Source organism: Ctenopharyngodon idella, chromosome 11, assembly GCF_019924925.1.
Source record: "Ctenopharyngodon idella isolate HZGC_01 chromosome 11, HZGC01, whole genome shotgun sequence".
Taxonomy (NCBI): domain Eukaryota; kingdom Metazoa; phylum Chordata; class Actinopteri; order Cypriniformes; family Xenocyprididae; genus Ctenopharyngodon; species Ctenopharyngodon idella.
The window spans coordinates 20,556,709-20,576,980 of record NC_067230.1 but is presented as its reverse complement, the minus strand read 5'-3'; the positions used below and the strand labels follow the sequence as shown (position 1 = coordinate 20,576,980).

Here is a 20,272-nt window from a genome sequence, read left to right as displayed (position 1 = left end):
ATAGTAAGTGTAGGTGCGTTTGTGGAGCATGAGGTAAGTCCTTCCATGTGCTGTCCCAGATCTGAACGTCTGAAAGAGTGTTAGTATGAGGAGCCTCTTCCCATTTAGTCACTTAACCACTCACAGACATACGCAATCTCTGGAATGCATGTGTCAGGTGCTGACATGTACTTTACGACAGTGAAGTGCAACTCTCAGGGGGTGCTGGTTTGGAAAGAATTGTTTAAACTTTACATTTTGGTGATGCAATTGGGGTTAATTCGTCTTTAGGTGCAATGCAACAGTGGAAGGACGCAATCCTCCAAACGCTCTGGAAAACAGACAGGAAAACATCTGTATGAAATGGAAGCAGAAGAGTTACATGTGGTCGATTTGTAACAAGCCCAGAGGGGAGGGAGAGGCGGTCTAATGAGATGACGTTATCGGAGTTGCTGTGAGAACCTTTAAAGAAGAAATTCCTGATAAACCTCGACTCTGTTTCGTCAGCAGGAATAGAGACCACACGCTAGTATATCTGATTCATCAAACCGATCCACGCAAAAAAACACACATTTCCAAACCTGGAAAATGTGCGGTGAACCAACACGTCAATGCGCCGCCAGAGTTTTCTGTAACGCAACCCGCAGCAATATTTAGTGCATATTCTGTGCTAAGAAATGAAAACTAAATATGCACTCTCATACAGTCGTTCCTGAGGGATAATGAGACGTCTGGCTCTGAAATCGGAGAACTCCTTCCCCACTGCGCGTTCCCAAGTGCCAGAACGTTCACTGTAATTTACCAAAAGTGGCTGCTGCTGCTGCCATAAAGCATGTGTTTAACATTCCAGCCCTTTTCTCAGGGCTTGTGTGTGCCTTTTATACTCCCTTTCTTTTGCTCTTTCTCAACTTTGCATGGCTAAATTTGAGCACAAGTACGATGTGCCTTTGCCTTCACATGAGGATCATCTCTCTCCCTCAGAGACACCCAAAGTCCCAAGCAGGAAATGGGAGTTTACATTGGCCTGACTTTGCAGGGAGAGAACAAGTGGGCTCAAGTGTTCAGTGACTGCAGCACGGCTGCAGCGAAGCCCCATCCCCCCACTCAAGATTCCCTCCCACGCCTGCTCTCCCACTCAGTCAGGGGGAGAGCGCTGCAAGGGCCTTGGCCAAGACTTGGGGCTCGGGGCCTGGGATACAGGAAGAAGCTGTCAGCCTCTTATAAACACAAGCGGTTCTGCACCCACGACAAACTAGCGCCTGAGGGAATGCTCCAACGCCGCCATACTGTCTGTGTCAAACCGACTGAATGCAAAAAGTCACACATTTCTCACCACAGGTATTCAAAACTTCATTACAAGCATCTCTGGTGTTAGTACCTCAGAAAGCTGTTATGTCTCTTGTGTCAGAAACCGAAGGCATTCACTGGCCAGTCAGTCAATGAATTAACAGACAGCATTTAAGTATGAAGGAAACTGCTTTCGGACCGCCTTCCAAGGCACTGTAACGTCACATCTGATGATCTATAACAGGGTTCTGAAACAGTGGTACCACATTCGTGGTATGTGGAGGGCGTACACAGAATGACGCTGAAAAATTACTACAAAAATAAAGTGTATATTTTATTTTATTTAAAAGAAAAACAAAAAAGTGTGTATTTTGTTGTAAATTTCAGAAAAATCACTACAAAAAAAGGGTTTTATTTAATAATTTATTGATTGAAATGTATTTATATAAATTACTTATTTGTATACATTTTTATATAAATTACTACAAAAATAAAAAAAATATTTGTTGGGGGGGGGGGGGGTACAAAAAAGTAGATATTTTATTTAAATTTATATATATACACACACACACACACATATATATATATATATATATATATATATACATACAGTCAAACCAAAATTTATTCAGAAACCTTAAACATTTCATTCATTAATACAGTTTATTCACTATAGTTTAAAAAATGGTAATAAAATATGACAAGATCTCAGAGTTAAACTGTGTCAGAAAAAATTAATCTTAATTCTGTCAGATAACACTTAAGCAAAACATAGTCAGATGTTTTTGTATTTTTTCCAAGGCCCATATACACACATATATATATATATATATATATAAATATGTGTGTGTGTGTGTGTGTGTTGTATGTAAAAAAAGGAACTTTATTGTGGTACGTGTATGCTCTGATCTGCAAAAATGTTAATTTATAAATTCACTTGCTGGTTTCAGTTTGCTTTCAAACAAATGCCAGACTGCAAGATCAGAATTGTGGGAAATCATAAGCATTGAAGGACACATCTGTGCTACTTTTAAAATTTACCAGATGGAGGCATTTAACTTGACAGATCTACAAATAATGGATTCAGACATGCCTTGATGACTTCCTACTTCCATATACTGCATTTTCAGGTTCTGGACACTATCTATGCAATCAAGTGTAATTCCTTTCAGATTTATTTCAGGTTAACAGGTAGACAAACAGAACACACATTTGGATCAGTGACATGGGAAAGTGAGTGCAGTTTAATGTTTTGTTTGTTTTATAATGTTACAGTTTTGTTTATTTCTAAGGATGTAGGACTTGACAAATGAGAGAATCGCACATTTTTATCTCAAACTTCACCTCACATAACCCACATGTTTCAATCAGATGTGCCCCAGTATGAACATTACGAGCCTAATTACAGACAGAGACACTTCTGCATCAACTTCTCCAAGGTCTCCCATGAACAATAGCATCTAAACAAAATGCAAACAAAGGCCCTCATCTCTCTCTCCTAGAGCTTCAGAGTTTGCCAGAGGGCCGCTGGAGAAGCGGAGAGACCTTATTACAGAATAATGAATCACACACTCACTAAGTCACAGGGCTGCTAAAGATGAATGTGCTCTCTGTTGGTTTTCCTGGAGCTGCGTGTTTACTAACCAATGACGCAGGCTGCACTTGATCAGAGACATGTGTTTCTGAGGTCTCAGTTCCAGTGAGAAGCGAGGGGAAGGAGAGCCGAGCGCGAATGTGTGGCGCCTGGGCTCCCTTGGCCCCGACTCTGCCACACACACAGGGGTTGGGGTAACTGTGGGGGTCATGCTGAGAAAAATAAACCATGTAAACCTCAGGACAGGAAGCAGACTGCAGCGAGGAGATCCACATTAAGCAAGAGCATGAAGCCTCTAATTTCAGTCATGCACTGATTTTGAACCTATTTGCAAGTCCCAAAATTCATTGCCATACACTCAAATAGCAAACGAAGGTGCTTAAGAAGTAATTATATCTACTGAACTTAAAAAGTCTGCCCACTAGTGGTACCAACTACTGCAAAAATGACTGTTTTCAAACAGGTTTCACTGCTGTCTTACACAGCACAAACAGGTAGTCCTGCCCCGAACTAACTCCAATAGTAACACTTTACAATAATTAATGTTCGTACATAATACATTAACCTTGTTAATTCATTTAACTTATGTATAAAATGGTTACAAATGCATTTGGAAACTAACAGGAGGAATTAACATAGGAAGAGCATGAATCAAGTCCCCATGAAATCAAGTTTTTTGGCTTTTAGTATGACTATGTTAGCCTTACTGTTATCTATAAGCTAGTGTGCTCCAAAACAAAGACAAAATTTACAAGATATTTATAACATACAAGCATTCAAAATTTACAGTCTCTCTCTTCTGCCAATATGGATCACTGATTTTGGTGACATCACTCTGCACTTCAGTTTTTCATCAGATTTTCTGTCCAATCAAATGCTCTCTAGAATCTAAAGCATAACGCCCCCTACATTATAAATAGAAGCTGGAGCTGTGGCTAAAAATCGGTCACTTGTTCACACATTTACTATTTTCTACATGGTGAATGGCACATAGTGCACTATATAGGGGATAGGGAACAATTCAGACAGTGTAAATATGGAAAGAGATTAGGAGGAAACTGCAGAGCTCAACGGCTCTGGCCGAGCTGTGATATATAAACGAAACTCTATTGGCTATTTAAAAAAAGGGGAGGAGCTGTTCAATAGGTCCCGCCCTGTGCTCAACACATTGAATAATGCTGCGCATTTCAAGGCACTTCAGTGGGCCTTTAAGACATTTATAATTAACTTCACTGCAAATAAATTAATTCATATAAAAAATAAACATCCAAGTAAAATTGTGAATATATCTTATTTATCAGACTAATTGTTTTATTATTATTTAAAGGGTTAGTTCACCCAAAAATGAAAATAATGCCATTTATTATTCACCCTCATGTCGTTCCACACCCGTAAGGCCTTTGTTAATCTTCGGAACACAAATTAAGATATTTTTGTTGAAATCCGATGGCTCAGTGAGGCCTGCATAGCCAGCAAAGACATTTCATTGATCCATTAATGTACTAAAAACATATTTAAATCAGTTCAAGTGAGTACAGTGGTTCAATATTAATATTATAAAGCGACGAGAATATTTTTGGTGCGGCAAAAAAACAAAATAACGACTTTTATAGTGATGGCCGATTCAAAACACTGCTTCATGAAGCTTCGGAGCGTTATGAATCATGATTCGGATCGCGTGTCAAACCGCCAAACTGCTGAAATCACGTGACTTTCGCGCTCCGAACCGCTGATTCGATACGCTGATATGGAAAAATACAAAAAAATTTAAAAGATATATATATATATATAAATATACTGTATTGTTTATTGTTAATTCATTTTCATGAATTATTAACTAATTCATTAATGTTAATTTATATTAAATATTATGTAGAAATTAACATGAACCTAGATTAATACTTGCTGTAACAGTATTGTCCTTTGCCCGTTCATTGTATGTAACTTATTAACTAAAATATAACCTTATTATAAAGTGTTAGAGAACCAATAATGTTGTAATGTCTGACCCTTTGGGGCAGTTCAAACAATCAGACTACAATTCCATTGGCTGCCACTAGTAGTGTAGAAATCACCTTTACGGTCTAATAGAATAACAATTCCTCAGGTGGTTTTGTTGAATTATTAATCAGAGTTTATTACATTCATGGATATGACATATTGTACCAATTATCATTTAAGACCATGACACACACCACTTACTCGAAACATCCTTGTCAATTGCTTAAAGTAATGTAGAAATGCCTAATGACTCACGACTAAAATTCTTGCCAAAAACAAAGAGAAAAAACCTTGACTGTAAAAATGAACGTAGGCGTTGGCTGAAAACCTAAGCGAGAGGGAAGTGAGGCACATGGAGGATGTAAGTCCAATTTTAGGTCTCTGGCTCACAGGTCGTACTTAACTTGTTCCTGAGCATTGCTTGTATCCTGTGCTCAGCTCCCGCTGCCCAGGCTTTTCCTCACACATGCGGAGGGAAAAGAGTGTCGTTATTCACAGGCTCAACCCCAGATGGACAAGTGTCAAAACTTTACTGTTAGATCAATGGTACCTCACAGCATTTCGAGACTTTAACTCTTGAATTTCCTGCTGTTGTCGACCTGTAAAAGGGGGCGTGAACTACTGACTGGGTGTGTTCTGAACAACTGTCCTTCAAATATAAAGAACAAAAATTAATGCATGCCTGATGAAAAGCTGTTTATACACCGGAATCACGTGGGGTGGCTCTCAGTTTACCAAACTAACTAAACAGTTTAACACAAACTAACACTAAAGCATACGCAGTCTACCTACAGCTGTCATATAACATCATGCAACCCACCAGCACCTTCCCCCAACACAAATACATATGTCCAGGGGTGGTCTTTTGTTGCAGAGAGACCAAACAGCAGCCTAGTAATGGCTAGAAGCACTTTGCAACCTCACAGTCACCCTGATCTACAGGCAGTCTCTAATCCTCTATGAGGCATCGTTCTGATCTTCTCATCCTGTTGTTTGGAGGAGTTTGACAACCCACAATCTCTAAACTAACATATTATGATAGGGGGGGATTCGCTCATTAATGTCAGAGAACTTGAGCAGGAAATGAGATGAAACTCCTCCAAAACTCACAACCACACACACATTCATATTCTCATACATGCTAGGAGAAGTAAAACAAGCTCTTTTGAGAGAGGTTTGTGAGATTTGACTCCGGACATCCCTCTTTTGGGGGGTTTAAATGGCTCATTATAGTGAATATAATGTTTAAGTATTTTCTGCATATTTTTCTTGGGGCCCCCAAGAGAAAATGGCTCCATATGCGTTGCATATCAAGCATACCCAATATTTGCACCCCTACACGCTTGCATCTTCTAACATCAATGAATAATACATGTTAAACAAAGCAGATCTTCTTGCCATCTTGTTCTCTTCTGTCAGTTTAACAGCTCTCACATGCTGAAGTGATTAGACTGCAGCTTGTTGTTTTCCCTTCCCAAAAGTAAAAAGGCTTCACGCAAAGAATGCTGAAAGATATGCCACCCAACCGAGCTTTGGGTTATAGGAATGCTGGCGTGAAATATAAAAACTGTAATGAGCCATGAACATACAGACTAAAATCTAAAAATTCTCAAAGGTAAATTTACCCGTGTTATTAAATATTGTCATGGTAGACCAAAGCATTTCCCTACATTTAACTCTCTCTGACATCAATCTGCGATGCAGAGACTCTGTGGTGACCGTGAAATCTAGAAAGAGGAGGAGATTTAATAGATAATCTGCATAGGAGGAGTATGGAAACCTTGGGAGGACATTTATAATTAAGTTTACTACAAAAAAAAAAAAAAAAAAATTTACTCGAGAAGCAAAACTGTGTAAGATAATAAGATGTGTTTTATAAGATGTTAAACATAATAAATAAAAATAAATGAAATTAATAAATACATATAAAAAAAGAAAATTAATTATATTTTTAAAAAAAATAAAAAATCCTGTTTTAGGATTGTTTTATGCTTAAAATAATAGAGCAAGAGAAGTAATAATGAAATTAATAAATGTAATTAAAGGGATAGTTCACCCAAAAATGAAAATTCTGTCATCATTTACTCACCCTCAAGTTTTTCCAAACCTGAATGAGTTTCTTTCTTCTGTTGAACACACACAAAAGAAGATATTTTGAATAATGTTGGTACCCCAATGACTTCCAAAGTATAGGAAAAAGAAAATACTATGGAAGTCAATATACCGTCAACTGTCTGGCTACCAACATTCTTTAAAGGATTAGTTCACTTCTGAATGAAAATTTCCTGATAATTTACTCACCCCCATGTCATCCAAGTTGTTCAAGTCTTTCTTTCTTCACTTGAAAAGAAATGAAGGTTTTTGAGGAAAACATTCCCGGATTTTTCTCCATATAGTGGACTTCAGTGGGATTCACTGGGTGGAAGGACCAAATGTCAGTTTCAGTGCAGCTTCAAAGAGCTCTACACGATCCCAGGCGAGAAATAAGGGTCTTATCTGGTGAAACAATGTCATTTTCTAAAAAATTAATAAAAATTTATATACTTTTTAACCACAAATGCTCTGCGATCTGCACACATGACGTAATCACGTTACAAAGGTCATGCGTGACGTAGGCGGAAGTACTGACCCACTGTCTACAAAACGAATGTGCGAAGATTAAGCCAAAAAAGGTAAAACAATGATATCGGACGATTTTGAAGTTGGAGGAGAAAATTAGATTAAATTTTTTGCCCTGCCGTGGTGTTTCTGCCTACGTCACGGGTGAACTTTCAACGTAATGCGTGGTGCATCGCAGAGCTAGTGCAAGACAAGAGGTTAAAAAGGTTAAAAAGTATTTACATTTTTATTTTTTAAATGACAGTACGTTTCGCTAGATAAGACCCTTATTCCTCGTCTGGGATCATGTAGAGCTCTTTGAAGCTGCACTGAAACTGACATTTGGACCTTCAACCCAATAAACCCCGACTGAAGTCCACTATATGGAGAAAAATCCGGGAATGTTTTCCTCAAAAACCTTTACTTCTTTTCGACTGAAGAAAGAAGGACATGAATATCTTGGATGACAAGGGGGTGAGTAAATTATCAGGAAATTTTCATTCAGAAGTGCACTAATCCTTTAAAATATCTTCTTTTGTGTTTGTTCAACAGAAGAAAGAAACTCATACAGGTTCAGAACAACCTGAGGGTGAGTAAATGACGACAGTATTTTTATTTTTGGGTGAACTAACCCTTTAAATAACATTCATATATACATATGTATATATATATATATATACAGTTGCAAGAAAAAGTATGTGAACCACTTGCAGAATCTGTGAAAATGTTAATAATTTTAACAAAATAAGGGAGATAATACAAAATGCATGTTATTTTTTATTTAGTACTGTTCTGAGTAAGATATTTTACATAAAAGATGTTTACATATAATCCATAAGACAAAAAAATAGCTGAATTTATTAAAATAACCCCATTCATAAGTATGTGAACCACTGATTATTAATACTGTGTGTGGTTACCTGGATGATCTACGACTGTTTTTTTGTTTTGTGATGGTTGTTCATGAGTCCCTTGTTTATTCTGAGCAGTTAAACTGAGCTCTGTTCTTCAGAAAAATCTTCCAGGTCCTGCAGATTCTTCAGTTTTCCAGCATTTTTTGCATATTTGAACCCTTTACAGCAGTGACTGTATGATTTTGAGATCCGTCTTTTCACACTGAGGACAACTGAGGGACTCAAACACAACTTTTAAAAAAGGTTCAAACATTCACTGATGCTCCAGAAAAAAACATGATGCATTAATAGATGGGAGGTGAAAACATTTGGAATTTGAATATCAAGGTAAATTGTATTTAATTTGCCTTCCAGGAAACATGCAACTATCTTCTGTTGCTTCCGAAGGGCAGTACTAAATGAAAAAAAATTATATTTAAGTGAAATAAGAAAAATTTGGACCTCTTCATCCTGTTCAAAAGTTTTCACCCCCCGACTCTTAATGCATCGTGTTTTCTTCTGAAGCATCAGTGAATGTTTGAACCTTTTTTAATAGTTGTGTCTGAGTCCCTCAGTTGTCCTCAGTGTGAAAAGATGGATCTCAAAATCATTCAGTCACTGTTGTAAAGGGTTCAAATATGCAAAAGATGGTGGAAAACTGAAGAATCTGCAGGACCTGGAGATTTTTTCTGAAGAACAGAGCTCAGTTTAACTGCTCAGAACAAACAAGGGACTCATGAACAACCATCACACAACAAACAAACAGTCGTAGATCATCCAGGTAACCACACACAGTATTAAGAATCAGTGGTTCACATACTTATGAATGGGGTCATTTTAATAAATTCAGCTATTTTTTTGTCTTATGGATTATATGTAAACATCTTTTATGTAAAATATCTTACTCAGGACAGTACTAAATAAAAAATAACATGCATTTTGTATGATCTCTCTTATTTTGTTAAAATTTTGCACATTTTCACAGATTCTGCAAGTGGTTCACATACTTTTTCTTGCAACTATATATATATATATATATATAAATAACAGTGCTGTCAAATGATTAATCGCATCCAAAATAAAAGTTGGTGTTTACATAATATATGTGTATGTACTGTGTATATTTATTATGCATTTATAAAAACACATACATATACATGTATATATTTAAGAAATATATATATATATATATGTATAAAATTTTGTTAAATATATATATATATATATATATACATCCATGTGTATAATTTTGTTAAATATATATATACATCCGTGTGTGTATTTATATACATAATAAATATACACAGTACATACACATATATTATGTAAACACAAACTGTTATTTTGGACGCGATTATTCAGGATTAATCATTTGAAAGCACTGAAACAATCATTAAGAATAATAATAATAATAATAATGAAAATAATAAATAAAAATAATGAACAAAATAAATATAAATGAAAAACAAATAAAATAAAAAAATAAATCTTATACAACAATATCATGTTCAGATAAGTATTTATGTTTATATCATTTTACTGAAAAGGTCAAAAATAGTTATTAAGAAAATGCTTTTTGCAATATTCTAAAAGCTCTTCCTCTTTTCTCCTATACGTTCACTTAAAACACATACACAAAGGTAGTTGTATGTTTAAACGACGTGGCCTTTCACAGCACTGTTTTAATGCAGAGCTCCATCAAAAGAACACTGTCTCTCACTGGAACGCTAAATGAGTGACACTCGCCCACCATGCCGGACATTCACACCTTAGATCAAAGAACTGTAGGATAACGGCTTTTGCTCACATACCAGTAAGCTTCAGCCAGCCCTCCTCCACCCACCCTCACTTTTAACACCCTAGTGATAAGTCTGAAGTGGGCAAATGGCACAAACACCTGTCTGCAGTTCAAACACTGACATCGTCCTTGTGCAATCACCTGTCGGCCATCAGCTGTGAAAGGGCTTCTTGCTTTTACGAAGCAGGAAGGGGCTTTTCATTGTCTCTGCGACATGGTCGGTTTGAGTCTATGTGCATGGACCAGAGAGCTTGAATCCCCCTCTGAATGGTCCTTTACAAAACAAACAATGGTGTTTGCTTAGAAAGATGCATTAAAGAGTTGGTTGACACCTAAGTGAACTTTTTGTGTAATGCAACTTTAAAACAGTCTTCAGTTTGTTTCAATTCAATTGTGTTGGTACTATATTAAATGTTTTATGTGCACAATGAGAACTAGTGTTGTATATCTCAACAGAGTCAGAGAGAGGAAATGCAGAAAAGAGGGATGATGAGTACAAGAGAACATCAGAGGGTTGAGGGAGGAAATCCCACAGCAACCTGACCTCCATTTGAGCCAACATTACACATGAGTTCACCTACTGTCTCTCTTTCCCTTTCTCTCTCTCTCTCTCTGGGTGTGGTATGTACATCAAAAGCTCCATGTCTCTATAGACTATTCCCATTTAGGACATTTTGGCAAAAACAAGCAAGGTGGCACCGGCCACTAAAACACAGACAATTTTTGAAACGAACATCTAAACAAAGCACACAATTATATGTCTCCCATATAAACACGCACAAAACCGAGCAAGTGCATTCCCACAGTCTCGCGAAGCAGCAGAGATAGAGGTTTCTTAAAGTGCTGCATTCCTCTGCACTCATCCACAGTAGAGGAAACAGAGCCCTCTCTATCATCTCCTCATTCAGAAAGCTCATGGTCTGCATGTGATTTCAATATGGACACAGTCAACTGAGGGTCTGTTCACATTCATGCTAATGTGAGAGCGGCTGTTGAAACGTTTCAGCGGGAAATTAAACAAATCTTTTGGAATTTTTGTGAAGTTCTTAAATTTGTATCAGAGAGATCAACAAGACAAACAAAATAAATGTGTTATTTTGGTAAAGGAAAACACATGCACAGATTTGTTTTGGATAAAAGAAAACATTATTTAAAAAATAAATGGGTTAATAAAAATAAATGAATAAATGAATAAATAAAATGAACGTGAATACAAAAAAATAAATATTTAATTGTCTTGTTTTAAGATTTCTTAGTCTTTTTCCTGGAGGACATGGCAAAAATTATATATATTTTTAATATGCTATATTGGTAGAGAAACACCCTCATGTTTGTCTTGGGTATTTTATGGTTAAAACAATGGGAAAAAATAACAGTGGGGTAAGAATAATATAATATAATATAATATAATATAATATAATATAATATAATAACAGTGGGGTACAAAAAACTAATAATAAAAATAATAATGAAAAATAAACAAAATTTATAATATAATATAATATAATAATAACAGTGGGGTACAAAAAACTAATAATAAAAATATTAATGAAAAATAAACAAAATTTATAATATAATATAATATAATATAATATAATATAATAATAACAGTTGGGTACAAAAAAAACTAATAATAAAACTAATAATGAAAAATAAACAAAATTTATAATATAATATAATATAATATAATATAATATAATATTATATTATATAATAATGGGGTACAAAAAACTAATAATAAAAATAATATTGAAAAATAAACAAAATTTATAATATAATATAATAACAGTGGGGTATAAAAAACTAATAATAAAAATAATCATGAAAAATAAACAATTTATAATATAATATAATATAATATAATATAATAATAACAGTGGGGTACAAAAAACTAATAATAAAAATAATAATGAAAAATAAACAAAATAATATAATATAATAAAAAACATTTAATGATCTTATTTTAAGGATTCTAATACTTTTTTCTGGAAGACAGGACAAAAATATAAAATAAGAAAATGATTTTTTAATGGTTTATTGGCAGACAAACCTTATGGAATGACATGAAAAAGCCTGCTCTGATTTGTCTGGTACGTTCATCTCAATTTTGGCCAAGTGACACTGAAACTCTTCAGTCAGCCTGAACAGATTTCTTTTACTCACTAAATAACTGTTGCAAGGTTCTTCTTATACCTGGTTCTCACAAGAGCATAAAAAGCGCTCTGTCTTTTCCGCAAAGGCAGCATATTAGTGTTAGTGAAGGATATGGCAAGTGCAGTGGCGGGTGGGGGTGGCCGAGGCACCTTGCAACAGCTGGACTGAATTAGCCGGGGGGATCGGGGGTGTGGGGGGCTCTGAGACTGCTGGCGCCAGGAGCGGGCCAGCAGGTCAGGGTGGATGAAGATTACCAAAACACAAGCGGGCAGCCATGCCCTGCGGAGGGACAGGGAGGGGGGAGCAGGGGTTCCTGGCTCACAGGCCTTCAGCTACAGGATGGGGCGGCAGGAGGACTTCCACTTCCTGTCAGATAACCCTTTCCTGTCCATATGACATCCAGAGAAAGAATGCCTGAAAAGAAAAACAGTAGATGCAGATATTCACGTGATATATTCAAACAAAGCACCGTTCTTGTCTGAGCTAATGTTGTTAGCAGCTTTTTCTGAGATCTGCTCTCCCGTCATATTTCATATCTGTGAGCGAACATGACATGAAATCAAGATATTTAGAATTAGTGGGAGAACGGAATGAAAACAGAGAGAACATTGCTGTAAAGATCTAAATATAGATGTTTTATTAGATTTGGAAGCCAAATGGTTATGTATAAACACACTTAGCCGCCATGTCTGGATGTGAAGCGGGGAATGTTCAAGAACAAATTCCATATGAGGCAGAGAAACACATTTTCAGACATTACGGGCATGCAGACTTGTTAATTCAGTCTCCAACACACAAACAAACACTCAGAAAACAGCAAGGAGTTTCTTTAAACTACATTTGTTTTGCCTTGGTGTCATTTGGTGTCACAATAAATGCTAAAAGAGGACCTATAATACAATTACAAATATATAAATACAGAAAAAATGGGTGTATGAAAGCTTTGTGAAATGAATGGTAAATTTAAGTCTATGAACAATGATTTACTTTCTTCACTTAACTTTACGGTTAAAGTGGCACATGGGGCCATCTAGTGGCCGATTACAACATAGCATCCCTAAAAAATAGAGCCAATTAAAGTGATACAAATCTTACTGCTAATTTTGATTGTCATTTAGTAAAGGTATTTCCATTCAAGTGACTTTAATTACCAATGCAATGATTAGGCCTACATAATCAGACCTGGAGGATGCTAGGTTAGCAGAGGGAGTTTCCATTAGCCATTAAGACTAAAATGTGTTGCATCACTGTTCGTCTGGACAAAACCTACTTTAGAAGACGTGAATGGGCACTGTTATGTATTTCATCAGTAGTTTTACGTCTAATTTGAAGAGGAAATTGTCCAAATACTTTCTAGCATACTAAACTCCCGCTAGCCACACCTGCACAAGCACCAGTGACTAGACAATACCAGTAGATGGCGCCAAACCCACCTCACTTCAGCACTGGGACAAAACATGTTTATGTTTATTCAGACACCTTGAACATTTCATTCATTAATACAGTTTATTCACTATAATGGTAATAAAATATGACAAGATCTCAGAGTTAAACTGTGTCAGAATTTTTGGTTCCAAATTTTTATCAGTTTTACTGGTAGTCCACTGTATGAAGAATATTTGGGTATAATATGTCACAGTTTACTTTATTTTGCTATCCTCACTTACATAAATGAACTATAGTGTCCTGCACACACTAGTAAAAATGTATAAAAAATGTCTGAATAATTTTTGGTTTGACTGTATATTAAGACATTATTTTGGATTACTCTGATTAACATGGTTGGGGGTATTAGTTAATATAGTGGTCCAGCCTCCTGTATCATCCATTTTCTCACTAAGTTCTTTTTCTTTTATTACTTAATAATTCTAAAAATAGACAAATATTGTATAAATAGAGACAATAGCATTTTTTTTTTTCAAAAGCAATTTTGCATAAATTCTCACAACAGAAAAATCTGACAAGTTAATAGCTATTTATTTGAAGTAAATTATAAAATCCCAATTTTTCCACATACATATATATATATATATATATATATATATATATATATATATATATATATATATATATATATAATTTTTTTTTTTTTTTAAATGAGATGCACACAGAAAATATAAGTAATCAAACATCATTTGTGAAAGTGATTCTACATTTGTTTTAGAAACATTCTAGTGATCATCTCTGATTAATTCTAAAGTAGAAATGTTACTATTTTCAAAATGGCAGGTAAAATTTTGGGACTTGTTTTGTCTCAAAAATCAGTGTCCCGAATGTGCAAAATAAAAGCACAAGTTACATCAAAAAATATTACACTCTAGCAACATTATATTTCATAACAATGGGCTGTAACTACAACTGGATGTCACGATATGTGCACAGCATCTCAAGTGTGCTCCAAATTGTCGGTTCAGTATCATTAAGTGCAAAATGAACACCCGATTTACTTGAAGGGTCTAGTGACACTTCTCAAGTGCCCGAGACTCTGCCAAGAAACAACACTTCTCAGGATGCTTCGGGGTTCACACCAACACCCCACAATGTTAGAAGTGCAAGTGATGCACACACAACTAACACCCTTTCTCTCACCGTATACAGATATCAAGCCCCTGAGGGCGGCCATTACATGTGTCAAAGTAGTTTTGCCATGTTTTTCTGCCAAGTTGTATATTAGACATAGTGCTAAAGCAACTGAACTACCTGATTTCCAAGGTTATGTTGTGCTGCAAACTTCTTCCATGATGTATTTATTTACAGATGCAAATTCTAACACAGAGGCACAAAAATGACTGCAAATGCTTGTATATATTATTAAATGTACTTATTTTTGTATTTCTACAGATCTTCCAGACATATTAAGAGAGGGCAAATAAAATGTAAAAATGTTGTTTGAACGTTCAGGTTTTTGTATTAACATCCAAAGCAATTTCAATTTTTTATTATATTTTATTCAAATGTAAGATCATAGATACACATTATATACATACATTGGGGGCGGTAAGATTGTTTATTGTTTTTAAAAGAAGTCTTTTATGATCACCAAGGCGGCAAATATTTAATCAAGAATAGAGTAAAACAGTAATATTGTGAAATATTATTGCAATCTAAAATGACTGTTTTCTATTTTAATAAAATTTGAAATTTATTCCTCTGATAGCAATTTTCAGCATCATTACTCCAGTCTTCAGTGTCACATGATCCTTCAGTAATCATTCTAATATGCTGATTTGTTGCTCAAGAAACATTTCTAAGATCAAAAGTTATGCTACTAGATATTTTTGTGAAAACGAAATACTTTTCAGGATTCTTTGATGAATAAACTGTTCAAAAGTACAGCATTTATTTGAAATAAAAATCTTTTGAAACATTATAACTGTCTTTACTGTCACTTTTGATGAATTTAATGCGTCCTTGCTGAATATAAGTAATATCTTACTGAACACAAACTTTTTAAAGCTTTTGCACACTACCAGTCAAAAGTTTGGACGCACTTTCTTCATTCTTATATATATTTATATACATATACACTGCCCTCCAAAAGTCTGGAAACACCCCTGGCAAAGTGTGGTTTTGGACGATATCAGCATAAATCCTTATCATTTTTTGGTGCAAATACATTAAAGTAACTTGACATTATCATTAAAGACCAGCAATAATAACTTTCATTTTGATTACATAATAATGGCAATATATACATGTCAAAGTCAGACATGCCCCTTTGCCCGCTGTGATGCCTGGTTACTGGTTTAAACTTGGCCCAGGTTTGTGAAAGATTTTTGGGTCAGCACACCTTAATAGCTTCAACAATTGATTGCCAATTAAGTTTAGAATACAATGAACCAATTAGAACCCAGTTTAGGTCAGATCGCTGCTAATGGTGGATATTTTGAGGAATTGAAAATTTAAGTTTTTTCTATGTATAAACTGTTTATGTAATAAAATATGTTTTCGTAGTTTGTGTTGTCCCTTATCAGTGCAAAATTATCTCAGATTAAAAAGGATTCACGCAAATATTGTCCAAAACCCCACTTTTCTAGGGCGTTTCCAAACTTTTGGAGGGCAGTGTGCAAATGTTATATTATATATATATATATATATATATATATATATATAAACATTTAAAAAATGTATTATTACACAACACAGCATGAAAGGCCTAGACATTCCAAATGTGACTGCATGCTGTAATAATGTCAGATTTATAATGACCCTGTCTATTCGCAAAAACATCATTTACATATACAGCATCGTGAACTAGACATTTGACTGTACTGAGTAAGTTTTATGCTAATGTCTCCGCTCTGTTGCTTTCTAGGACTTATACAAACATTAAAAGACAGTTTAAGCTATGAGTTTAAGTAATTTAGCGCCCTCTATTGATGGAAATGTCTAAATGTTTTGACTGGGGTTCTATTGCCTGTACCATGTTGCCTCCAGATGTTTTCAATAAATATATATATTTTTTCTACATGAAAATGTCAAATGTTTCAATTTGTCTGTTGTGGTACAATGTTGCCTTGAGGCAACAAACTTTTAACAAATAAATACATTAAAAATAAATGAAAATGTTTTTTGATATTGTTATAGTATCCAATTTTAAGCAGGAAAAACACCACAAATAATTGTTTCCTCACTGATATCATATTGCGTACCATAAAGGGTTAATCAAAATGAACAATTTTTAATTTATGGAATATTGCAGTATTTATTATAAATGATTTGAGATCAGTGCACATGATTATTATTTTTTAAATTAATGTGCCCTTGTAATCTTTAATCAAAATAACTTCCCCTGCCTCTTGCAGCAACATCTCTTCTCTAATGATGTGTTAACTGGCATGAGGGCGGGACAACCTGTCACTCACATGAGATCACAGCAATAGCAAACCACAACCATACATTCAATTCCCGATGGGCAAAATCAAGTCCCTCCCTACTTTTTTTTTCTCGTTTGAGAAGCCGTTTCGCTCGGATTTATGTCACAATAGGGAAGAAAATACTACTGCAACTTCTGTTTAATGCCAACTTTAACTGAAGACAAAATACACAAAGTTTTTAATATAAACGCAGAATATTTTCATTTACAGCAACCCAAATATCGTCACTGTCAAGTGGAAACCTTGTATCTCCAAAAACACTACTTTATGAGTTATGAGGTTTTACCAACAGTTAAGATCTAATGGAGTTATAAGGTTTAGTCACAAGCTCTTTTTAATACTTTTCATTAGATAAATATTAAAAAAAAAAAAAACATTAAGGGTGACCAATAGTAATGATTTATGAAAAAAAAAAAAAAAAAAGAACAGTGTCAAGATGCTTGCTAGGAGTTTTGTGTTTAAAACTAAAGATGAACATGTGAAGAGAATGATAGAAAAATAAAACACATGTTTCACAGTTCAGATGCTGCTCTTTAGTCTTTGAGAAAGGCATGCTGAAAGCCATCTGTGTCATGGGCAGGCTGTGTCTGCGTTTAAGCAGTTGCTCCATGAGACAGGTGCCACGCTCCCCCGGGACGCTTCAGAGGCGCGGGGGGCAGAGGCAGAGTAAACTGACTTCAATAGTGGGCAAACCCCCCTGCATTCCACACCACCTTAAAGATTAACTGTGGCCTCTGGCATGTGAATCACTGCCCTCGTAAGGTTCAGAGGAACCATGGTAAAAGCCATGAGGAGGACAATGTATATGTGTTTACACCTCATTCATCCGATGTGCATGCTGTCTTCAGGTAGCCCGTGAGAAGCTACTCAGCAAGACATGCCAACTATATTAGCAAGGTCTCCATATTAGCAAGTTATCAGAGCAACAACTGGTCAGAGAAATGAATCAGGTTTAACATTTCTTAACAAGACGATGAAGGATAGAGCTGCTTTCACTTGATGCCCATGACAGAGCCTTGATATTCTTTGCTTAGTATAGGCAGCTTAAATAAAACTTGTTATGGAATCCAGGTCTGTGGTCCACTGGCAAGTTGTTCAGCTGATAAAGACAAAAAATTCCTAATCAATAAAATAAAATTAATATACAGAGCCAATATTGACTAATCTTTTGAATTGCCTGATTTTGTTAACATTAGGTAAGAAAATGTTTTCTAATTATGTATTTTAAGTGTTAACTGTAAAACTGCTCCGGAACAATATCTATTGTGAAAAGTACTAAATAAAATTATGATAAATTGAAGAAGTTCACTGGGTAAAGATAGACTTAATAATAATAATAATAATAATAATAATAATAACAACAACAACAACAACAACATCTATATTTTCCAGAAAATGTTTTAAAGGGGTGGTTGATTATGATTTCACTTTTTTAACTTTAGTTAGTGTGTAATGCTGCTGTTTGAGCATAAACAACATATGCATAGTTAGGGCGCTCAAAGTTCAATGCAAACGAAGATATTGTCTTTTAAATTCTCTGTTTAAGGACTACAACAAACAGCTGGTAGGGACTACAATTAGCTTCTTCCCGGGTTAATGATATCACTAACCCTAAAATTTACATAAACCCCGCCCCCGAGAACACGCAACAAAGGGGTGAGGCCATAGACTGTAAAAAAAGATGGACGACACAACGCCACTTCCTTCCATTGTAATGAACTGAATGTAAAACGTACGACGATGGGCGTTGACATGTTACGCAAAAACGTCAGTTTGGAGCCTGGGCATGCGCAGAAGGAATCGTCAGTGGAGCCCAGAGGCAGAGTCACGGTATCAAACTTCCGCCCAGGCGACTGCGTCATCATTGATGTATTTTAAATAGGCTATATAAATTATACACAATTTAAAATTCTACCTATAAAATAATAGGCTATTCTGTTTCTAATATGACACTAGAAACAACTCTAAAATGTCATAAACGGTCCTGCCATTTTAAATAAAGTTGAACTAACGTTACAGGAGATCGATTGCTGTAGACAGTGCTCTACAATTAATTAGAATAGGCTATCATTAGTTTTGTCCTGCTAATTATTATTTTATACCCATAAAAATAATTAGTAACTGCCAGATAACAACCACCTGCTTTTTCCCGACATGGCTAACGTTAGGCGTGTTATCTTGACTAATAACATTTATTAATTCGCTTATAAAGCCCACATTTAACGTTACCAAAAAAAGTTCAGTGATCCGTCGGATCCTGTAGGTCGGTTAATACAGTTTACTGCTGAACAACTCATTTTGTCAGTGTGAAATAACACAGAAATCGAAAATTATTAGTTAGTTATATATCTTCAATCTCCCCTCGAAGCTCTGACAGTCCTCAGAGAAGCTGTCAATCACAACTGTCAATCATGACTGAGACACGCCCCGTTTCTATAGCATCAAATTGCTAGTTAAAATCAAACTTATCACAAAAATGAACAATTGAATATATATCAGCGTGATAACAACTACTTTAAATGACCAAAACCATCTTTCTGAAAATTTTATTTGAAGCGTAATTTATTTTTTTGTTTTGACTCAAGTCCCGTTCGCTTGCATTGAGAGGGCGAGGTTTATGACCTGTACTGCATCCAGCCACCAGGGGGCGATCAAAGAGCCCGCAGCTTCACTTTTCAGGACGTATGAGGCACACCCGGGTGGGGCCATGTTATTGCAATACAGTACGTAACACAAATGCAAAAGCACGTCATAAAAGCAAGATGACAACATAAGTTATAACTGTAATTAAACTAAACTATTGTCACTTGAAGTGTTGTCAATTCTTCTTGAGTCTCTCCATCATTGTCCGACTCCGGCCTGAAAATAAAAGGCTGAACAGTTTCTGACATTTTCAGTGAGTCTGCATGAGGTAATCTGCTCTTGAAACTCCGCCCTCTTCTTGGGAGCTGCAGCTCATTTGCATTTAAAGGGACACACACAAAAACGGAGCGTTTTTGCTCACCCTTAAAAAATGACAAATTTAACATGCTATAAAAAATGATCTGTGGGGTATTTTGAGCTAAAACTTCACATTCACACATATCAGAGA

The 20,272-nt window shown here is 35.5% G+C and overlaps 1 protein-coding gene and 1 long non-coding RNA gene across 2 annotated transcripts in view; one reads left to right on the top strand and one right to left on the bottom strand.

The window, feature by feature from the left end:
* Positions 1 to 20,272, bottom strand: part of tp53inp2 (tumor protein p53 inducible nuclear protein 2) — a 40,836-nt gene that overhangs the window by 13,624 nt on the left and 6,940 nt on the right. The window contains exon 3 of the mRNA XM_051911795.1: positions 12,559 to 12,718. The gene's annotated coding sequence lies outside the window, so the exon portion shown is untranslated. The remainder of the gene's footprint in view (positions 1 to 12,558; positions 12,719 to 20,272) is intronic.
* Positions 7,511 to 11,722, top strand: LOC127522165 (uncharacterized). Its single transcript, XR_007932530.1, has 3 exons — positions 7,511 to 7,933; positions 8,012 to 8,048; positions 10,607 to 11,722. It is a non-coding gene; the product is annotated as an uncharacterized LOC127522165 (long non-coding RNA).